This window comes from Pteronotus mesoamericanus, unplaced genomic scaffold, assembly GCF_021234165.1.
Source record: "Pteronotus mesoamericanus isolate MK-2021 breed Mesoamerican mustached bat unplaced genomic scaffold, CSHL_Meso_final contig_130, whole genome shotgun sequence".
In the NCBI taxonomy this organism is placed as follows: domain Eukaryota; kingdom Metazoa; phylum Chordata; class Mammalia; order Chiroptera; family Mormoopidae; genus Pteronotus; species Pteronotus mesoamericanus.
This window is the reverse complement of record NW_026555060.1, coordinates 15,115,582-15,136,501: the sequence shown is the minus strand read 5'-3', so window position 1 is coordinate 15,136,501 and position 20,920 is coordinate 15,115,582. Positions and strand designations below refer to the sequence as shown.

Genomic DNA, 20,920 nt, shown 5'->3' with positions numbered 1-20,920 from the left:
ATCCTAATCTACTTTTCCCACTTTAAGTGGCAAATCTGTTCATTCTGCAGGTAGGCACCAAAATCTTCAAGGGAGACTTGACTCCTCTTTCTCTCACACCCTACATGCAATTCACCAGTAAACCCTGTCAGCTTTAACATCGAATGATAGTCTCAAGAAAACCCAGGAAATAATTATATCCAGAACCTGTTTACCTCCACAGCTATCATTCAAAGCTAGGCCAAGTCATCTGTCACCTGGATTATGATGACAGTCTAATCACTCTTCTAAATTCTGCCTTTGTCTTGACTAGTGTGCACTCTCAACACCAGACCCAAGGTCACCCTTTTAAGACTTAAGTCAGATCATGTCACTGCATGGCTTCACAGATACAGACAAAAGAGGTCCCATTCCATTTGAGGCCTGCTCTAACCAAAGAACCAGAAAAGGGGCACCCTCATAAAAAAGAAAGCTTTGAAGCAATAAATGCTCCAGTAAAATACCACAGAAAATATTTATTATGCAAACATTACTAAAAAAGAAAGCAAGAGTTTCTATATTAATATCAATTAAAGTAGTTTTTAGAGCAAAAAAATTTACCAGAGTCAGAAAAAGACATTAAATAATGACAAGAAGGTCAATCTATTAACAAAGACCTAGCAATCCTAAATACATATGCACCAAATAACAGTGCTGCAAATTATGTGAAACAAAAAATGGATAGTAGTGAAAGGAGAAGCAGATAAATCCACAATTTGTGTTGGAGATGTCAATATACCCTCTCTCAGCAACTTCTAGAACAGCTATACAGAAAATTAAATAAAATATTGTTGGGAGGAGGACTGAGTGTGAGAGAGGGGGATGGGCAGGACAAGGGAGAGCAATAGGGAAAAATGGGGACAACTGTGACTGAACAAAAATAAAATTTTTTAAGTAAAATAAAATATTGTTGATCCATACAATGCGATAATACCATGCAGCTGCTTAAAAAACATATAGTCATATGTGTTTATATGTAAATATATCCCTATCAGTCAAGACAGGCACAGTTTATACTATGGTAACAAATGCTTCCCAAATCTCAAAAACTGCTTTCTTGCTCACTTCACATACCCATCATGAATCACCTCTACATCATCTTAATTCTAGAACTCAGTCTGATGGAACATCTTCTACCTAAATATTTAGACCACATGAAAGAAGAAAAAAGAGACATAACAAAAGTTTAAGCTGACTTTCAAAGCTTTTGCTTGGAAACGATACATATTTCTGCTCACGCCTTAGGAAGGAGCACCAAATATAGATGAACCTGATACCATTATCATAATGTGCATGATATATTACAATTAAGTCAAAACAAACAAAACAGGTCACAGTGTTGGGAAGAATATTCACTATGAATATTGATTTTTTAAATAAAGTAAGGAGGGTTGAAAGCCAATATGGCTGCTATTTTGTGCTTTTTATGTTTTTGTAATGTTATAGGATTTTGTAAAGAATATGTATTAATTTTAGATTAAAATAATATTTGATTTAAAAAGTGAAAAAAGAGGCAATCTGATCTTAATCTCTTCTGCTTTAATTGAAATACATGCATTTTTTTCCTTTGTTGTGAATGGACAAGGAAAATATGTGTGATCATTCACAGAATAATGCTTGCAAGCATTTACTAAATAAATCTGTAGTTTTTAAAAACTAATCTTGTTTAAATCAAACATGCAATTAGTTAAGTGAGAGGTTCTATATACTGCACCAAATTCTGAGAAAAGTCAAGTCAAGTCATTAAAGAAAATACCCATACACTGAACATATGTGCACTACATTGCAGAATTTAATTCACCAGAATTGAAAACAGAAAAAGAACAATGGTATTTCCTAGGAGATTTTTTGGATTTTCTTTCGTGTAGAGAAAGGGAAAATAGGGGTGGTGGTGGGCACAGAGCTGCCAGATCTTCTGGCCATTACAGAGTGTCTTGGTTCTGCCATCAGGCATAACGGCCAGTCCCAGAGACCATTTTCGGTTCGGAGGCTGTGTGAGATTGGTGGGGAGAAGTGGCGGGTGAGGAGAGAGAAATCAGTAGGAAGGACAGAGCGGTGATGAGGTTAGATATGGCTGAAAGAGAAGAGATTCTTTTTAGCATATTTTCATCAAAGTGAAATATTGGGGGTGAAGGAGGATTGTCTAAACAGGGTAAGGGTTTCTTCTGTGTGATGGGTTATGAAGGGCCACACACTGCCCCATGAAGAAAACCTACTGTGAAGAGTATAGGCCCTTGTCCCAGAGATAAGAATGCTCCTTATTTCCATATAATATCAATAGGGCAAGCTCTTGCTATTCCCAAGAGATATCTGCTAATAGGTTAACCAATACCCAAGTTCTTAAGTGCTGCTGGAGGAACATGCCACTATGACCTCTAGGGGCTCACCGTGGGTGGAGATGTGGATAAGATAATACATTTTCTACAGTTCTTCTTCTCCAGAGACAACTAGAGTGGAGCACAGCCTTGTATACAATAAAGGAAAACATAATTTCAAAACCCAGGCAGTTGTTCTTTTAGCCAAGTGGTTGAGGGACCTCATTTCCAGTGCACAGGTAGGCCCCTCGGTGTGGCCCAGAGGAAGGCAGTGAGAAGTACTGGAACATCTCTGCATTGTAATGCAGAATGTGCTCTCTACTCTGAGCAGAGCAGCAGTGCAGATATTCTTGCGTCTAGGAAGCCATTTCTCTTTCCTAATGTGGATGCAGACTATTGTCTGCCTCTGAGAATTGTTTGTCCTTGGGAGAAGAATGTGTGAATGTGTGTGAGGGGACATAAGGGTGTGTGTTTCTGTAGGAGTGTGTTTGAGCATGTTTCCACAGAGTTATTCACAAAGAGGACTAGTAATGAGGATTTTTACCTCCCTTTGAAACAAACATCTCAAGGACTAGGCACCTTGAAGTGCCAAACCAACCCTGGACAATCCTGCCTGTCGGAGCTCAGCTGGATAATTCTGTGGTGGCCGCTAACTGGCCTCTCATTGTGAGGTATTATCCAAAGTGGGAGTTCGCAGACTAGGACCACTGGGCCAAATCTGGTTGAAAAAACACAGCCATGCCCATTTATTTACATATTGTCTATGGCTGCTTCCATAGTGACAGACTTGAATTGTGACAGAGACCACATAGCCCATAAAGCCAAAGATATCTACTATCTGGCCTTTTGCCTAAAAAATATGTTGACCCCTGGTCTAAAGTCAGTACTTCCAAAAAGAATATTGCATATAAACAACATTATCCTTGAAAATCTTTTAAGAAATGAAGATGAATATGTTGTCATCTAATAAGCGCCTACCAGTGTTTCCTCCAGTGATAGACCATGGCATTGTTTCTTCAACTGAATGACTGATGAAGTTGTTGGCATATGTTTAGGGACCATATTGTATGAAAAATGCATATATCTAATAGCAGAATTATCCTTAGCACAGGGAAATTAGAAGCTTGTGGAAATGAAGACTTATGTCTCCCATCTCATTTCACTTTTGGTCCAAAGCTTTTTAAAACAAAGGTAGGCAGCATTATGTGCACTATCACATCGCCATTGCTTGCTATTTTTTAAGGAAGAGCATAGAGCTGACTTTGAGTAAGTTAAGTGGATGCATGCTGCCACTTTATTTTGGGAAATGTACTATGAGAATTTGGGTGCTATGGGTTGCCCTGGTTAAGGGAGAGAGTGATTTCAAAGGGAGGGAAAGATTTTTCCAGCATTCTAAAGAATTAGAGAAAGGCCTCTCTGCAGAGGTAGAGAGGTAGATGTTGAAACAGGAGGCTGTCTTTTGTGCCAGGAGAAAGGCACTGTGAGAAGCATTTAATTTCTTTCCTTTTGCCTTAGACTTAAAACACCTATATTTTGCCTCCTGTTTAAAGTTCTTTGCCTACATTATCATTCTGTCCAGTTAGCTTCAAACCTTTAGTAAATCTTCTCATGTACTCAGGTTGGGGCAGTGAAGAGCCAAAGGATGGGATAGTAGGTGACTTTTGGGCTTCCCCAAGTTCCCTCTGCCCAGCATGGCTGTAGAATGTTTTATTAAGGAAGGCTGGTAGTACCAAGGTTTTCAGCAACAACCAGCTGCAAATTGAACAGAGGCTTAACACAAAAGCTGAAAGACTTGGCAGGGTACAGAGGGCAGTGCAGACATAGCTACATGGTTGCATGATTTGGGAACAAACCTAAGAAAAACCTGCATTTCTTTTTCCCCAAATATACTATAGAAGTGTGATTAACTCTTGAAGGCTATAGAAAACATGAATGAGTGTGTGTGTGTGTGTGTGTGTGTGTGTGTGTGTGAGAGCGCGCGTTGTGTGTGTTGTGGAGGGAGGGGAGAAGTAAGTACATGAGTTCTATAGTCATGGAAATGGTTTACAATTGGAAGTTTTTGATGTATCTATTTACAGCAGAAGTTAACTGCTCTTTTCTCTTTCTCCAACATGTGCTTTCCCACTTGGAGGCCACTTTTAACTAGAAGACAAAGGTGTTATGCAATGCACTGATCCATCACAAGCAGAATAGTGCAAAAGTGAATTGAGATGTAGATGCTTGACTTTCGAGCCTTGAAGCACACCTCATTTCAATTTGTGCTTCAGCCAAATTACAACTTCCAACATGTTTGCTCATGAATGCCCAAGCTGCAAAATCTAATTTACTAATATTTTTACTCAAAATCAGGGACATTTTATTTTTTAATTTATTGACAAATAATTGACAAATAGACATAATTGTTTATATTTAAAATGCAGACTGTGATGATTTGATGTACATCATGGAATGATTACCAACACCAAGATAACTAAGTTACTAATTTAAAATTGAACTAATTACAGAAGATGGAACTTAGAATCTTGTTGCAAATTTGATTTGGAATTCCAATTACATTTTTGCAAAATGTAGGTTCATTAAACTAGGAGTTGAGTTGATTTCTTTTTTTTTTTTTTAAGAGAGAGAGGAAGGAAGAGAGAAATAGAAACATCAACTTGTTCTTCCACTTTTTTATGCAGTCATTAGTTGATTCTTATATGTCCTGACTATATATTATACGATTCTAGCCCCGACTGGGGATCGAGCCCACAACCTTGGTGTGTCAGGAGGACGCTCCAACTAACTGAGTTACCTGGCCAGGGCAGGAGTTGAGTTGATTTAGAAGTGTAAATTAAGTAGCACCTAGATTTAATCAAATGTATAATGCTTTATGTTTCTCAAGGGGGACTGCGCATTTGAAACTTTTGTGAGATTTAAAAACTCCTGAGGCTTAGGCTACATTGTAAACTGGTCAATGCATCTCTCGGGGCGGGGGTGGGGAGGACCCAGGCATGAGTATTTTTGAAAGCTTCTCAGGTGATCCCCTCCTGTAGTCAACACTAAGACCCAATCACTGCTCTAGAAGCAAGGAGAGGAAAAAGGTGTAGTTACATCACAGACGGCTTCAGAACTGTGACACTTCAAAAAGTGTAAAAGGCCTGCCCTGACCAGGTTCCTCAGTTGGTTGGGGAATTTCGTTCCATGCTCCCAAAGGTTGTTCGTTCGATCCCCAATCGGGGCACATAGGTGGGCAATCGAATGATGTTTCTCACATCAATGTTTCTCTCTGTCTCTCTGTCCCTCTTTCTCTGTCTCTCTCTCTCTGTCCTTCTTTCTCTCTTTCATTCTCTAAAATATCAGGTCAGGGTTTTGTTTTGTTTTGTTTTTTAATGTGTGGAGGGCCTTATATCTCTGCTTTCTGGTATTTTAGAGCAGAAGGCATTTTAGGAGTTCTTATTTAGCCCAGAAACGTAAGCTGTCCTCTTTAGACTTCATGAAAGCACGTGTGGTCGATGTCGCCATGAAATCACTTCAACAATCTGACAATGCAACAGGAAGTTATTCTGGTTTTGAATAGAGTAAAAAATGAGGTAAGGCAACAACTAAAACTTATCAAAATAAGCTTTGATTTTCTGAGTGGTACAGAAGGATATTTGTCCTTTCCAAAGGGATTTTTTTCCTTCTTTCTCCCTTATTTCCATAGAAAATATTTCTAAACCTAAGATTTAATTTAATTTGTGTGTATTATATTAAGAAATAAAGTAAACTCTAATATTTCAAAGGCTTTAATAAAAACATGAACCTCCATTTCTTATTCTCATGCACAGGAACATATAAACTTAATGGACATTTGAAATAAATATTGAAGCACAATTAAAAACTGTTTTGAAACAACAGTGTATGAAGGACTTGACTGGTACAGGACCAAGTTGGGAGCCGTAAGCATTACCCAGGTAGGTAAGGTGAGGAGGAAAATGGTCTCTATAATATGTTTTTACAATCATTTAGTGGGTGAAGTATTTTGAGATAATCATCATAATATCAAATGTTTAGTTTCAACACTTTTAATATTTGATTAATTATGCTGTGTCTTTTAATAGGCGTTTCATTTGCTTTCATGAGTTCAATTTTCTTAACGTCTCCATTTGAAGAACCTCTTTAAGCCTTGGCATCACCCCACTTCACCACACCCATATCAACCCCTCAAGCCATAAAGGATACTAGAGTGGTAAACCTGAACTTGTCTTTTTTGTTGTCCTTGAGTCTCAGTAAGGTTTTCTAAATTTAGGAACATTATCTCTTTCTTACCTAAACTTGCTTTTTTGGAAAAAGTGTAGATTCACATGCTGTTTTAAGAAATGATGCAGAGAGATGCTGTGTGACCTTGCCCAGTTTCTCCCAATGGCAACATCATGTACAACCAGGCATTAACACTGGAACAGCCAATATCTGGAATACTTCCATCACGTCAAAAATCCCCTGTGTAGTGACCCCTACTTTTCTCCCACTCCCAACCCCTTCTTAATTCATGGCTTCCATTTTTATATTTTTGTCATTTCAAGAGTGTTATATAAATGGAACCACAGCCTGTAACCTGCTAGGAATACGTTTTTCGCTTGGCAAAATTCTGTGGAGATTCACCCAGGTTGTTGTGTGTATCATTGGCTTGTTATTTTTTTTATTGCTGAGTAGGATTTCATGTTATGAATAGGCCACATTTTGTTTTATTATGCACGCAATGAAGGACATCTGGGTTGTTTCCAGTTCTGGGCTTTTGCATATAAAGCTGTTATAAAAGATTTGCGTACTGGTTTTTGCGGGAACATAAGTTTTTATTTCTCTGAAATAAATATGCGGGAGTGTGATTGCTAGGTCATATGATAGTTACATGTTTTTTAAGAAACTGCTAAAGTGTTTTCCAGAGTGACACTACCACTTTCCATTCCCTCCAGCAACGTAGTTTCTCAGCATCCTTGCCAGCATTTAGTGTTACCATTATTTTTTATTGTAGCGACTGTGTTAAGTGTGTAGTAATAGGTCATTGTGGTTTAAATTTGCATTTCCCTAATGGCTATAGATATGGAACATCTCTTCCTATACTCTTCTTATGTTCATACATAACGTCCAGTGTTTTAGTTGTATTTAGCAGCAGCAGGAAAAAAAGTACCACATATGTCTTATGGTAGGTCAAAATTGAGTAGCAATTAAGATGACAAGTTCTGCTCTCGCATAGCCAAAGTCCAAACCCTGGCTTTGCAGCCTTGGGCAGCCTCTCTTTCCTTAGCTTTCCAGCCTGCAAAATGGGATAACATTTACCTTGTTTTGAGGCATCAATTTTCTTAGTTATTATATAGAAATCATATGCATTTTATAAAATTGATTACATGGTTTCACCAAATTTTAATATTTGCATCATTCTCTTCTGATGCTTAATAGTGCCAAAAACTATTCCAATGCCAATCTATTTTTCCTTTTTTAAATAACCTTTTCTGGGTGTGTCAGTGTTACTTGGGAGATTTTTATTTTTCCTTGCAATTCCCAGCTGTCGTCACTCCATGTTCATGCTTGATAAATACTTGATAAACTCTTTCTGTCTGAAGATGCAAGTGCTTCTGCAACTCAAGGGTAAATCCAGTCCAGATTCTCTGAATTTCTAAGCCTATGTAAGAAACACTTTCTTTACTAATATTAAACTTCTTTATTATTTTTTATTCCTTTATTATTCTGAATATTAAATTCCTTTAATTGTTTCAGGAGTTAAGAAGAGAGGACTATACAGAAGTGAGAGCATTTTAAACCTGATTATTCTATTCAAAACTCAAGATGTAAACAAGGTTTACTAGCATTTACTCCTCTTCTAAGGTTGATAATAATATAATATTTTGAGTATTTAAAACTTTGTATGTTTTCTAAAGTGTAAAATACACTTTTTTGTTGTTGACACTATTACAGATGTCCCCCATTTTCTCTCTCTTTGCACTCTCCACCCAGCCCTCCCTCAGCCTTCACCACATTGTTGTCTGTGTCCATGTAAACATGGAAAAAGGTTTTTGTGGGTGACAAAAAAAGGACAATCAAATTATTGGCAATATAATAATAATTTCTTAGCACTTTCTAATCATTGTCTAATCTTTAAGGGGTATCTACAAATTATATATGAAGCATCTTCATATATTTTAATATTTATTTTACAACAAATAGAACACAGGATTCTAAAATGAGTGTGATTAAATGCACAAAGCTATCCCCACAGGGAACAGGTGTTTGGCTAAATGGCTATACCTATGGGATTGATTAAATAAACTATGATATGTCTATAAAATAGGCTATTATGTTGTTGTCAAAGTGAATTAGATAAATATGTGTACACTGATGTGCAAAGTAGTAGTATATATAAAATTATTTTATATGAGAAAGTTAGATTATATACATATGTTTGTATAATTTATAGATCCAAAAATATTTATTGAAAGACATCTAAATTAAATTACAGAATTAATGCATAGGAGTCAGAAATATCAAGGAGGAATATGACTTTTTGACTGAGAACACACCTCCATTGCTCAGAGATCATTTCCACATCTATGTAATAAAGAAATTATAGTCCCCCCCTTTGGTTTGCTATATGAATGTGTGTGTGTTGGGGGAGGGCTTATAATGTATGTAAAACTACTTTGCACACTGTAAATCAAATATATATATATTAGATGTCTCGGTTGCTATCATCATTATCATTTTCTGCCTTTGTAATAATCCGCATTCAACATCTTTTTGTGACAAAGATTCAACCACATGTTTTATTCTGTCATTCCCAGATGCAACAATACAGTATTATGTTCAACTTCTCTACCAGATTGAAGAGTCACACTCTCTTTGGCAGGGAGGGAGTTACTGTCAGGAAAGTCTTGGGTCTGGGACAAACCATTAAAAAGTTGCGTAAGCCTTTGTCAACTTCGAGTTGTTCTGCAGGTGCTTTGCTGTGCTGACACAGCTCATGTTTGCCTCTTTTATTTATTGCTCTTTCTTTTGGAGGAAATCAAGAAAACAGGACTCAGACCTCAACTGTAAACGTTTATCTATTTAGCTGTTGAACTCTTTGGGAAAGAAGGAAGAAATCAGTAAGGGATGTGTGAATGAATTAAAAAAAAAAAAAAAAAAAGCACCTTTAAAACACACTAAAAAGAGTAATGAAGGAGCCAGATTGGGAGGACCTGTACCAGAGAGACACTGGAGCTCTTGGGAATGCAGAGGAAAAAGTGAAAGACAACTTAATTAATTTCAATAGAGTAGATAACTGTTAATCTCCAGATAAGGAAAACACAGTCCTTGCCCTCACATTGCTTATAGCTGAATAGAGAAAGTAGAGCAAACAAACAACCTTAACGTAAAGCAAACTATAAATAAAGAGGCTGTAGCCGGCGTGACATCCCCATTCTAGTTGCGTTGTATTAACAGGTCTTAATTCTCAAATTTTGTATTTTCTTACACATTCATATTAGAATCTTGTTCTCAAGTGCAACATTTAATGAGTTCACTGAACAAACTTTCAGAGAGTAATATGTAGTTGTCCAGAAAAAAAATAAAGGTTTTAGAAAATAAGTAGCTTCTGTCCAAATGCCTGTCCCTGTGCCTGTTGATGGCCACTGGAAAGGCTGAGTGTATAGGAAATAGTCCTCTTTCTAATATGAAAGGCATATTTATGTCCCATGGAATGAGAAGTATGCGTGGTATGAGAACAGGACCCAAGGTCATTGCAGGGCTCACAGTTGTAGTGCATATTTCCTGAGTTATGTTCTTCCAAATGGATCATTGCTTGTTGGCTATTCACATCCATGATTTCTATTGGATTGATCTTAGGGTGTTGAATTATTCTTGTAATTTTAATCATTCTTCCCTTTCTTTAGTGTTCTCTATATTTGTTATTGTGGAGTTTTATTTCAGCCTTGAGGTCCATTCCATCTCATTTTCAACATTTCAGTAATATTTGTTTCATAGTTTCTCAGTCTTTATACATGATTTCTTAAAATTTTAACTCTTTGATTAAGTAAAGGCTCAGAAATGTATACAACTTTTAAAAACACATGCATTTTAAATCTATATAAAGATATGCATTTAATGTTTTACAGAGTAGAAATTTGAAGCCTACTTTAAAAAATTAAATAAATACACAGAAACGCAAACAAATCTTATAATCTGTCAATCATAACCTGTCGCCAAACAAGGTTAATATTTGTCTATTTTTTTGCATAAATTAACCTATTTATTATCAGCTAGCAATGCTTCAAATTGTAGAGCTTCTACTGGTCTTTCAATTCCATCAGCCTTCTGATGGCGACTTTACTGTGACGGGCAGAAGTGTGTTGTAGGTCCAGGAACCACCAGCGATCGCTTCCGTGCAGGGGCCACAGTGCCAGATCCCCAGGGCTCGCCTCTTCGCCTTGGTTTTGCCACAGAAGGAGCAAGTGTGCTTGGCGTGCTGACTGATCTCGATTTTCTTCACCATTTTCCTGAAGGAGGCGCCATAATGGGTGCCGTATTTACTGACAATTCTGACTTCCTTGGTGCATTTAGCCATTTTACTGCAAAGTAGGTCGGATCTCAAGAGCAATATTTGTCTAATTTTTAAAGCAAGGTTCATATAGAATACAATGCAGAAATCTGAAGGATACATTTTGATAAATTTTGATAAATATATATACACATGAAACCACTACCCCAATCAAGACAACAAGAAATTCTCTCATATCTCCTTTCAGTGTCAGCCCTCAACGTCCATGGGCAACCACTTTCCTGACTCTTATCTTCATAGATTAGGGTTGTCTGTTCTTTAACTTTATGCATGGAAGAGTTTTCACACTTTTGTAACTGTCTTTTTCAATCGATATGTTGTTTTTGAGATTGGTCAATACTGTGTATATTGGCAGTTTCTTTTATATTGCTGAGTAAGTATTACATTGTATGGAATGCACCATATAATTATCTCTTCAACTGTTGCTGGATATTTGGGTTGTTTCTAGTTTTTGGTTATTTTAAGTGTACGTTTACAACTAATCCAATCCCCTTTTGGACAACACTGTGCTACTTACTTCACAGCTAATGTCAATACCTTATAATCGCTAAATAATCCTAATTTCTCCTCCATCCTTTGTATCATTGCTGTCATTAATTTCATTTATTTATAAGCATGTATATGTATATATAGGCACATGTGGAAAAGACAATATGCATAAACATACATAATTGATTGTGTTGTTATTTTCAAGAAACTGTTATTTGCTAGATCAATTAAGAATAAAAAAATAAATTTTTATTTTACCTTCACTTATTCCTTTTTTGATGCTCTTCCTTTCTTTATGTAGACTCGAATTTCTTACCAATAGTATTTTCCATCTCTCTGGAGAACTAATATTTCTTGCAAGACAGGTCTATTGGCAACAAGTCTCTCCATTTTTGTTTGTCTGAAAGTCTTTATTTCTCCTTCACTTTTGAAGAATAATTTCACAGGGTCCAGAATTATAAGTAGGTGGGGTTTTTTTCCCTCTTAACACTTTAATTATTTTACTCCACTCTTTTCTTACTTGCATGGTTTCTGAGAAGTTAAACGTAATTCTTGTTTCTGTTCTTCTACAGGTAAGGTTTTTTTCCTCTGGCTCTCTCAGGATTTCTACTTTTTGATTTATCTGTAATTTGAAGATAATGTGTCTAGATGTAGATTTTTGGCATATATAGTCCTTGGAATACACTCAGTTCCTGCATCTGTAGTTTGATATCTGACATTGATTTGGGGATATTCTCATTGTTCCAAATATTTCTTCTGTTCATTTCTCTTTTTCTTCCCCTGGTGTTCATGCTGAAGATACATACTTTTTCAAGTTCCCACAGTTATTGGATACTCTGTTCTGTTTTGTTTTTCCCTCTCTTTGTTTTTTTTTTTTTTTTGCTTTTCAGTTTTAGAAGTTTCTACTGATATATCCTCAAACTTAGAGATTCTTTCTTCAGCTGTGTTCAGTCTACAAATAAGCCCATCAAAGGCAGTCTTCATTTCTGTCATAGTGTTTTTGATCTCTAGCATTTCTTTTTTGTTCTTTAAGGTTTCTAGCTCTCTGTTTATATTGCTCATCTGTTCTTGCATGTCATCCCCTTTATTCATTAGAGCCCTTAGCATCTTCACCAGAGTTGTTGTATGTTCCCAATCTGATAATTCCAACATTCCTGCCATGTCTGGTTTTCATGCTTGCTCTGTTTCTTCAAATTGTTTTGTTTTTTGCCTTTTGGTATGCTTTGTAATTTTTTCTTGATAATTGGACATGTACTGGGCAAAAAGGAACTGCTGTAGATAGGACTTTAGAAATGTGGTTGGAAGGTGTTCTATAGACTTATAATTAGGTCTCAGTCTTTAGTGAGCTTATGAACTTTGGACTTTGAACTTCACAGATTTTCTCAGTTGTTGTTTGTTTTTTTATCCCACTATAGGTGGGACAGGATGGCTAGAGTAGGGTGGAGTTGAAGTTAGTATTTCCTCTCCCCCTGTTGTCAGGCCCAGATAATACCCCAGCAGTTTAGACTCTGATTAACTAGGTCTGCCCAAGGGCAAGCATTGCTCAGAACAGAGCACTAAGAACCCTTTCAAAATGTTTCCTTTTCCTTCCTCCTGTGGGGAGCACAAAGAGATTTTCCTTCAGTATGGACTGTGGAAACCAGGTTGGAATCTTGGAAGTCAATTTCACAATCTTGTGCCCCACTCCTGGAGATGTTTACTCTCATGGTAGTTCACACTGAGCCTCCAGCAACTTGTCAATCGCAGTTCAGGTTCCCTGTCACTGACTGGTTCTCACAGTAGTTTCCATTCCTGAGCCAGCTCTAACCAGTGGAATAGACCACTCCCTGTATTGGTCTATTTCTCCAATCTTGAAGCAGTGGTTTGTTTTGTGTGTCCACCCGCTCTCTTACAAGTCTAAAAAGAGTTGTTGATTTTGCAGTCTGTTTAACTTTTACTTGCTAGGATAGTTTAGCAACTCCAAACCTCCTTACATATGTAACTGGAGACCGAAATCCTGGCTATTATTAATAAAGTCAAACATAAAATTATACAAGCCTTTTGTGGCCATGTTTAATTTCTTTGGGCTAAATCCATAGAAGAATTGCTAAATCAGAGTAGGTATATGTTTAGCTTTATTTAAAACTTACATTTTTCCAAGTGGTTGCATCTATTTATAGTCCTATGAGAGTCTCTGTAGCTTTACAATCTTGTCAATATTTGATATTGTCATTTTAAATTTTAATCATTCTATGTATGTGAAATGGCATCTCACTGTGGTTTTAATTTGCATTTCCTTGGTGACACATAATGCTGGGCATCTTTGCATGTTTTTTGCCATTACTAGAGGTATTCCTTGTGAAGTGTTTGCTCAAGACTTTTGCCCATTTAAAAAAGAGGGTTGTTTATCTTTAATATTGACTTGTAGTTTGTTTTTATGTATATATTATTCTGAATACAAGTAATTTGTTTTACATATACATTTGTTATATGTATAACAATATATACATGTGTATGTATTTGTTGTATACAATATATACATGTATATATATTTGTTAAATATATTGGGTTGGCCAAAAAGTTCATTTGTCTTTTTTCATACAATGGCCCTAGTAGTGCTTTGTTGTCTTTAACTTCATTCAAAACAATTTTGTTAGATTGTATTTTGACAGCTGTCATATCAGCATGCCCTTAAAAAAACTTATCAAAATTGGTGAATTTTTGCGCAGCCATTTTAATATTGAAAATGGAGGAAAATACTCAACATTTTCTGCATATTATCCTTTTATTATTTCAAGAAAGGTAAGAGTGCAACTGAAACACAAAAAAAGATTTGTGCAGTACATGGAGAAGGTCCTGTGTCTGATTGAACGTGTCAAAAGTGGTTTGCAAAGTTTCTTGTCACTATTGACATTTTGGCCAAATAATTCTTTGCTGTGGGGCTGTCTTATGCATTGGAGGATGTTTAGCAGGACCCCAGGCCTCTACCTTCAAGAAGTCAATAGCAGGAGCTTATCGACATACTCAAAATAACCAAGTCAATAAAGTTATTTTTGAAAATAAAACGTGTCTCTTATTTTATGGGAATAACTAAATGGACTTTTGGCTAACCCAATATATAGAATATAAATATATGTATGTAATTTCTCCCAGTCTCTGACTTCTCTTTACATTTTCTAAATTCTAAAATCTAAATTCTATCTCTTGATAAATGTAGTTTTTAATTTTTATAAAGTCCAATTATTCTCCTATGTGTTTTTCTGGAAACTTTCAGTTCTAGCTTTGTGTGTAGCTTCACAATCTGCTGAAATTAATTTTTTGTATGTGGCTTGAAGTAGTTGTCAAGGTTTATTTTTTCCTTTTTGCTTATCCAGAAATTCCAGGGCCATTTGTTGAAAAGATTTTCTTTTCCTCATTAAATTATATTGAAAGCTTTGTGAAAATTAATTCATTGTGTATGTGTTTTCTCTTTCTAGGCTCTATTCTATTTTGTAGATTCTATTGGATTTTCTACATAAACTATTGTGTCATCTGTGAATAATGGTAGTTTTAGGTTTCTTTCTTGCTAATCTGGATGTCTTTTTTCCCCCTTGCACTGGTTATAACTTTAGTATAGTGCTGAATGGAAGTGCAGACAATCTTATCATGTTCCTAATTTTAGAAGGAATGGGTTTTTTTTTGTGAAATGTTTTTTTTCTGTCTATTGAAATGATCACATAGTTTTCCTTTTTTAAGATTGTTAATACAGTGAATTACACTGATTGATTTTTGAATGTTAAGTCAAGTTTGCAATTCTGGAATGAATCTCATCTGACCATAATGCTTTTAATATGTTGCCGGATTTAATTTGATAAAAGTTTGTTAGTATTTTTACATCTAGATTCAAGAGGAAAACTTCCCCTAGTGTTCTCTGACTATACTTTTGCATTTGTCTATTTATTCTTGTAGGTCTATCAATTTTTGCCAGTTTTTACTTGAGTGTTTTGTGCATGAACTTTTTTCTTGTGCTAAGGATTGATTGATCTTGGTGGATCTGTGGGTTTATAATTTTCATCACATGTGGAAAATTTGGGGACATTATTTCTTCAAATATTTTTCAGCTCTCTCATCTTCTTTGGCAACTTTAATTACACATATATCACTTGAAGCTGTCACATAGTTCACTGATTCTCTTTTCATTTAAAAAAATTATTTTTCTTCTACCTTTTGACCCAGTGATCCCACTTCGGGGTATTATCCAAAGAATCCTGAAACACCAATTCAAAAGAATATATGAGGTCCATCCAGAAAGTATCAAGCCATATTAAAAATAGAGACATCAAAGGTGATAGAAGATACCAGAAAAAATGTACATAAGATAATGCTGCCTCAGTCCCCTTCAAAGTAGGCACTTTGGACCTCACACAGTTTTCTGAATTACCATCAGCTACTCAGTCATATTTTCCTGAGTCCCATTAACAGTCTGAAACCTCTTCCCTTTCAAAGGCGATTTTAGTTTTGGGACAAGCCAGAAGTCTCAGGGCACCAAATCAGGCTTTAGTGGAGCTGAGTCACCTGGGTGATTTGATGTTTTGCCAAAAAGCTCTACATGAGATGTGATGCATGAGCAGGCACGTTAGCGTGATGAAGTTGCCCGTCACCAGTTACCCATAGCTGCAGCCTTCTGAATCATCTGAATAGTTTCTGTGGAGGGATGTTCAAGCCTTAGTCAAAATTTGATGCATTCATTGCTCTATGCTCAGTCATTCTGAATGCGACAGCCACATGGTACACATGCTCACTCAATGACATCTACCGACCCTACTGACTAGTATAGTGATGTCATCATTATTCATGTATGTGCATTCCACTCTCCTTGGCTGCTAGGTTACATCAATGTCATGCAAACCATTCTTGTTACGTTAACAATGGCTGGACTTTTTCAGGACAGTCCTTGTCATATGCACCCCTATGTTCATAGCAGTGTTATTTACAATAGCCAGGATTTGAAAACAGCTTAAGTGTCCATCAGTAGATGAGTGGATAAAAAAACTGTGGTATATTTGCATGATGGAATACTACACAACAGTAAAAAAGAAGGAATTCTTACTTTTTGCGACAGCATGGATGGTACTGGAGATTGTTTTGCTAAGTAAAATAAGCCAGTCAGTGAAAGACAAATACCATATGATCTCACTTATAATTGGAATCTAATGAACCAAATAAACTAATGAGCAAAATAGAATCAGAAGCACGGAAACAAAGTACAGACTTGTAGCTACAAGAGGGGAGAATGGTGAGACTGGTTGAAAAAAGGTGAAGGGATTAGACAAAGAACATATATGCATGACCCGTGGACATGAATAATGGTGTGGGGATTGACTGTGGGAAGGTGAGTCTAGGGGGAAGGGGGCAGAGGAGGAAAACTGGGACAACTGTAATAGCATAAATAATAAAAAATTGAATATATATTTACTGCACTAGGTTACTATATTATACATATTTTCTATGTTATTAAATGTAAATATTTCCATCTTAAAAACTCTTTTTCTCTTTGTATATCATTTTGTATAGTTTATATTACTATGTCTTCAAATTTCTTAATCTTTTCTTCTGCAATTTCTAATCTGCTGTTAACCCCATCCAGAATCATTTCATTTCATACATTGTATTTTTAGCTCTAAAAGTTGAATTTGGGTCCTTTAAAATACTTTCAGCAACTTCTAATATTGCTTTTTATACCGACAGGATCCAAGACAAGCGTTTTTATAAGTCTCCTAGGGAAATAAACAATAATGAAATGAAGAAAAATAGAATATAGGCCTCAGGATGAATACATTTTTCTGAAGAATATTATAAAGAATAAGATGCAGCATGATACTAGGAGACAATGTCAGGGATGAAATTGGGTTAAAGACCCAGTTCTGATGTTTCACATCTGTGTTGTCTCAAGAATGCCACTTGTACTTTCTGAGACTTGGTTTCTTGACCTACAAAGTAAGGATAATAATGCCACCCTTTTGCCACAAAGGATTATTATAAGAATAAAATCAAGTAAATTGAGTCATCTTGAAGTTTGTTAGTTATCTAATGGCCAGAGCCAGTGGCCTTTCTTGTCTTTGTGCTGCTCAACCTTTCTGTGTATTCAGTTAAGTAAACCCAAGCTCCCTCCTTTCATAACATAGCACTCTATTGGTTCCACTCCCAATTCCAGAAAACTTTTATATATATCATTGGTTGACTTCTTACTCCTGCCACCTATGAAGTTAATTCTTCACAATCGTCTCTTTGGTCTCCTTTTCCTTCTCCTAATTCTTCTCCTCTTTCTCCTTTTCCTCCGTCTCCTTTTCTTTCCCTTTTTCCCTCTCCTGTTCCTCCTCCTCCTCCATCTTCTTCTTTCTCTCTCTCTCCCCCCCACCCTCAATCTCATTGTTCCCTAGAACTAAGTATTTTATTCCTCTTAGGTAGATAATTCTCACTCTATGTCCCTAATTTACAGCTCTGTTCTGAGATATAGACTGATGTTTCCAATTGCCTCATCAATAGATCCATTAGAAAGCTCACAGGTAATCAACGCTCATGATTGACAGCTACCTCCCCAAACCATCTCTTCTTAATAGGTTGCTATTTCTATGACTGGCGCGATTTTCTCATAATCCCCCATTATTAAAACATCAGGCATATAATGTATTTCTCTATTTCTTCTCATCCCTGATTTCCATATTTTGTTGGTTTTCCCTATACAGAATCATTTGTATGCATTTCCTTCCAATTCCTATGCCCCTACCATGGTTCAGGCTCACCTTGCCTCCTGTCTTATCTAACACAGTATCCTCCTCATTGCTCTCCTTATGTCATGCTCATCTCCCTGTAGTTCATTCACTACATGTTGCTAGAAAAATCTTCTTAAAGCACAACTCTGCATATAGCATTCTGCTAAAAACAAGTACTTTTAAAGACCCCCCAATTAAATTCAGACTTTTTATTCTGATTCTGTTTGTTAATTGATTCAATAGATATTTATTATTAAATGCTGGAAGTACAAGAGTGAGTAAAATAGGCATGATTGCTGCCTTCAGGTAATTTCAGTATTACATGAAAGATAAACATTACATGAATAAATTTTTAAAAAGTTAGGCAGAATCATGAGCACTATTAAAGAGAAATAAGTTTTGTATCAGAAGATTTACCCTGGTCTGGAGGATCAGAGAAGGCTCCTTTACAGAAATTTTTTATTTATATATTATATATGGAGATACTTTAGCTTTCTCAAATCCTCTACTCATAATCAAAATTTCATTCAAGTTGAACTACTTAGAATCCCTCCTTATGCCTTCTTCTGTGCCTTGCGCGTATTGTAACTTTCACTTATTTTCTACATGTCTTTCAAATCCCATGTCCTCTGTATTAGTAGCTGTTGTCAATAACTTAGAAGGAGTAAGGCTCAGAATCTTTGTTTGCCATCATAGAGTGTTGTTTGTTAGTAACAGTAACAGTATAGGTAAGTGAACAGTATTAGGAGATTTTTCTTTCTATTAGAGCATCACACAATAAGACATATATCAAATTTTCCCCTTTGATTCTGTAAATAAACTAAACATGCTTCATATTTCTTGAAGTTTAAACTTGACTAAAGACTCATACATGTATTCACTGACTTCATCTAATTAATGACTTACTGTTGTTATCTTAAAGTCATAAAAAGATATTTAAATACCAGTAACTTTTTGTGAGTACACTGTAGCTCTGTAAGGCCCAGAACAGCATGCCTATTTTCCTTAAAATCAAGTATTAATCCTGAAAATCACAGGTGTGTGGCAAGGAGTGATGAAAAGACTCAGAGGATAGTGACTTACTAATTTACTTTTTTTTTTTTTTTTGCCTAAGAGAGAAGAAAAACATTGGAGATAATCAAGCTGAGAGGCTTGGTTCCTGTCTTAAATAAGTAGCTAATATGAGACAATAATATGTGCTATTGTCATCTCCGAAAACTTCTAAAACAAATAAACAGACAAACAAGAAAATAACTGTCCTAACTGTAGAATCTATTGTTGGAATCTGGTAAGTAGAATATTGAATCTACTGATTTCTATCATGGACATTTATACATAGGAGGCACTGACTCCATCATAATCAATGCTCATTAAAATGCTTTCTATTACATGAAGAGGGTTGGTTCATTTAGTTCACAGAAGAGTTGCAATTATTGTTCTGCAAGGGTGATGTCTATGCCTCACAAAAAAGGGGTAGTCACTTTGAGGGAGAGAGAGGTCTCTATTATGCACTAATAAAGGTGAGAACATGTTTGGAAATGTATGCTTAGTTGTCTAACTACTGACTCAGGGTATAATCTTAACACCAAAAGTTTGGATAGGTTGATTCTTCTTCGAGAGTCTCTGTTCAGTGGGTTTATTGACCCCTTTAACTAGGATTAAAATTTACTTTATAAATTGGTACCATTTTTCAGAAGAAAATAAGGACAATTTTAAGAGCATTCTCATGGATAGTCACTTTTCCGTTGCCAAAAAGTAATGAGACAAGCCTACAGGCTTGGTTCCATTTTGGTCAAATTGCAAATATGTGACATTTGAGGAATCTTGGGCTGTTTTACTCTTCACACCCATTTAATCACAGCTTGGTGACTGGGGTTTGATGGAATAAAGAAGTTCTGTAGACTCAGTGCAGTTCTGTTTCTGGAATTTTGTAGCAACTATGGTTTCAGGAGAGAATGGAAAAAATAAACACACTTAGCAACTCAAAGGCCAGCTGCCTTAAAACTGGCTTGGACATTCTGGACTCTCACCATGAGTTTTTCAATTTATTTTTTTTGTTCTAAATTGTAAACAGACTTGTGTGGACTCTTCTTTTGTATATTTATATTTGGGGAAGAAGAAGGTTGGAGGATTCCTTTTTTTTCTATATTTATATAACCTTTAAAAATTTAAAATAATAAGGTCCAGATTTCATATTTATTAAGAACTGAGAGAAAGACTGGAAAAAAAATGTAATTGATGAGTATTGGCAGTATTTCCTTCCAATTTTAGTGAAACTGGATAACAATATTCTTTTCCTAAATAACACGCTGTGGTCTAGAGTATCAAAGACCTTTGGAAAACATTAATTTAGACTTAGAGACCTCTAGCATGTGATGACTTGCTACAGTACTGACTTGCATTATAGGGCATTTATGAAAAATGTGGTATAAAAGCTTAACTAGTGGAGGTTAATTGAATGACCCAAGTTTATATAGTAGCACACATGAGAAGTTATGCATTCACTGAGTCCATCTTTCTTAGGCCTAAGCAAAGCTTTTAAAGTTGAATTTTAAAGTTGAATTTCCTTTACTGTGGTGATCTAATAGTTTTATACCTTCTAAGATACTTATCCAAAGATGTATATCTTCTATACATTTATCACGATGGGGCACCACCATGGCAGAGTGGAAAGTGTGCTGCCTAGGAAACCTAATCCAGGCTATACTATTGCCTGAATTATATGACCTACAGTACGACATTTAAATACATCCCTATACACCATTTTGGGGAAATGGGAAAAATGAAAGCTGTAGTGGAAATTTTGGGGGTTGTCCATC

General features: G+C 36.0%; 1 pseudogene; it reads right to left on the bottom strand.

Moving 5' to 3' along the window:
- Positions 1-10,609: 10,609 nt before the first annotated feature.
- LOC129084259 (60S ribosomal protein L37a-like) lies at positions 10,610-10,887 on the bottom strand (annotated as a pseudogene).
- Positions 10,888-20,920: the final 10,033 nt, after the last annotated feature.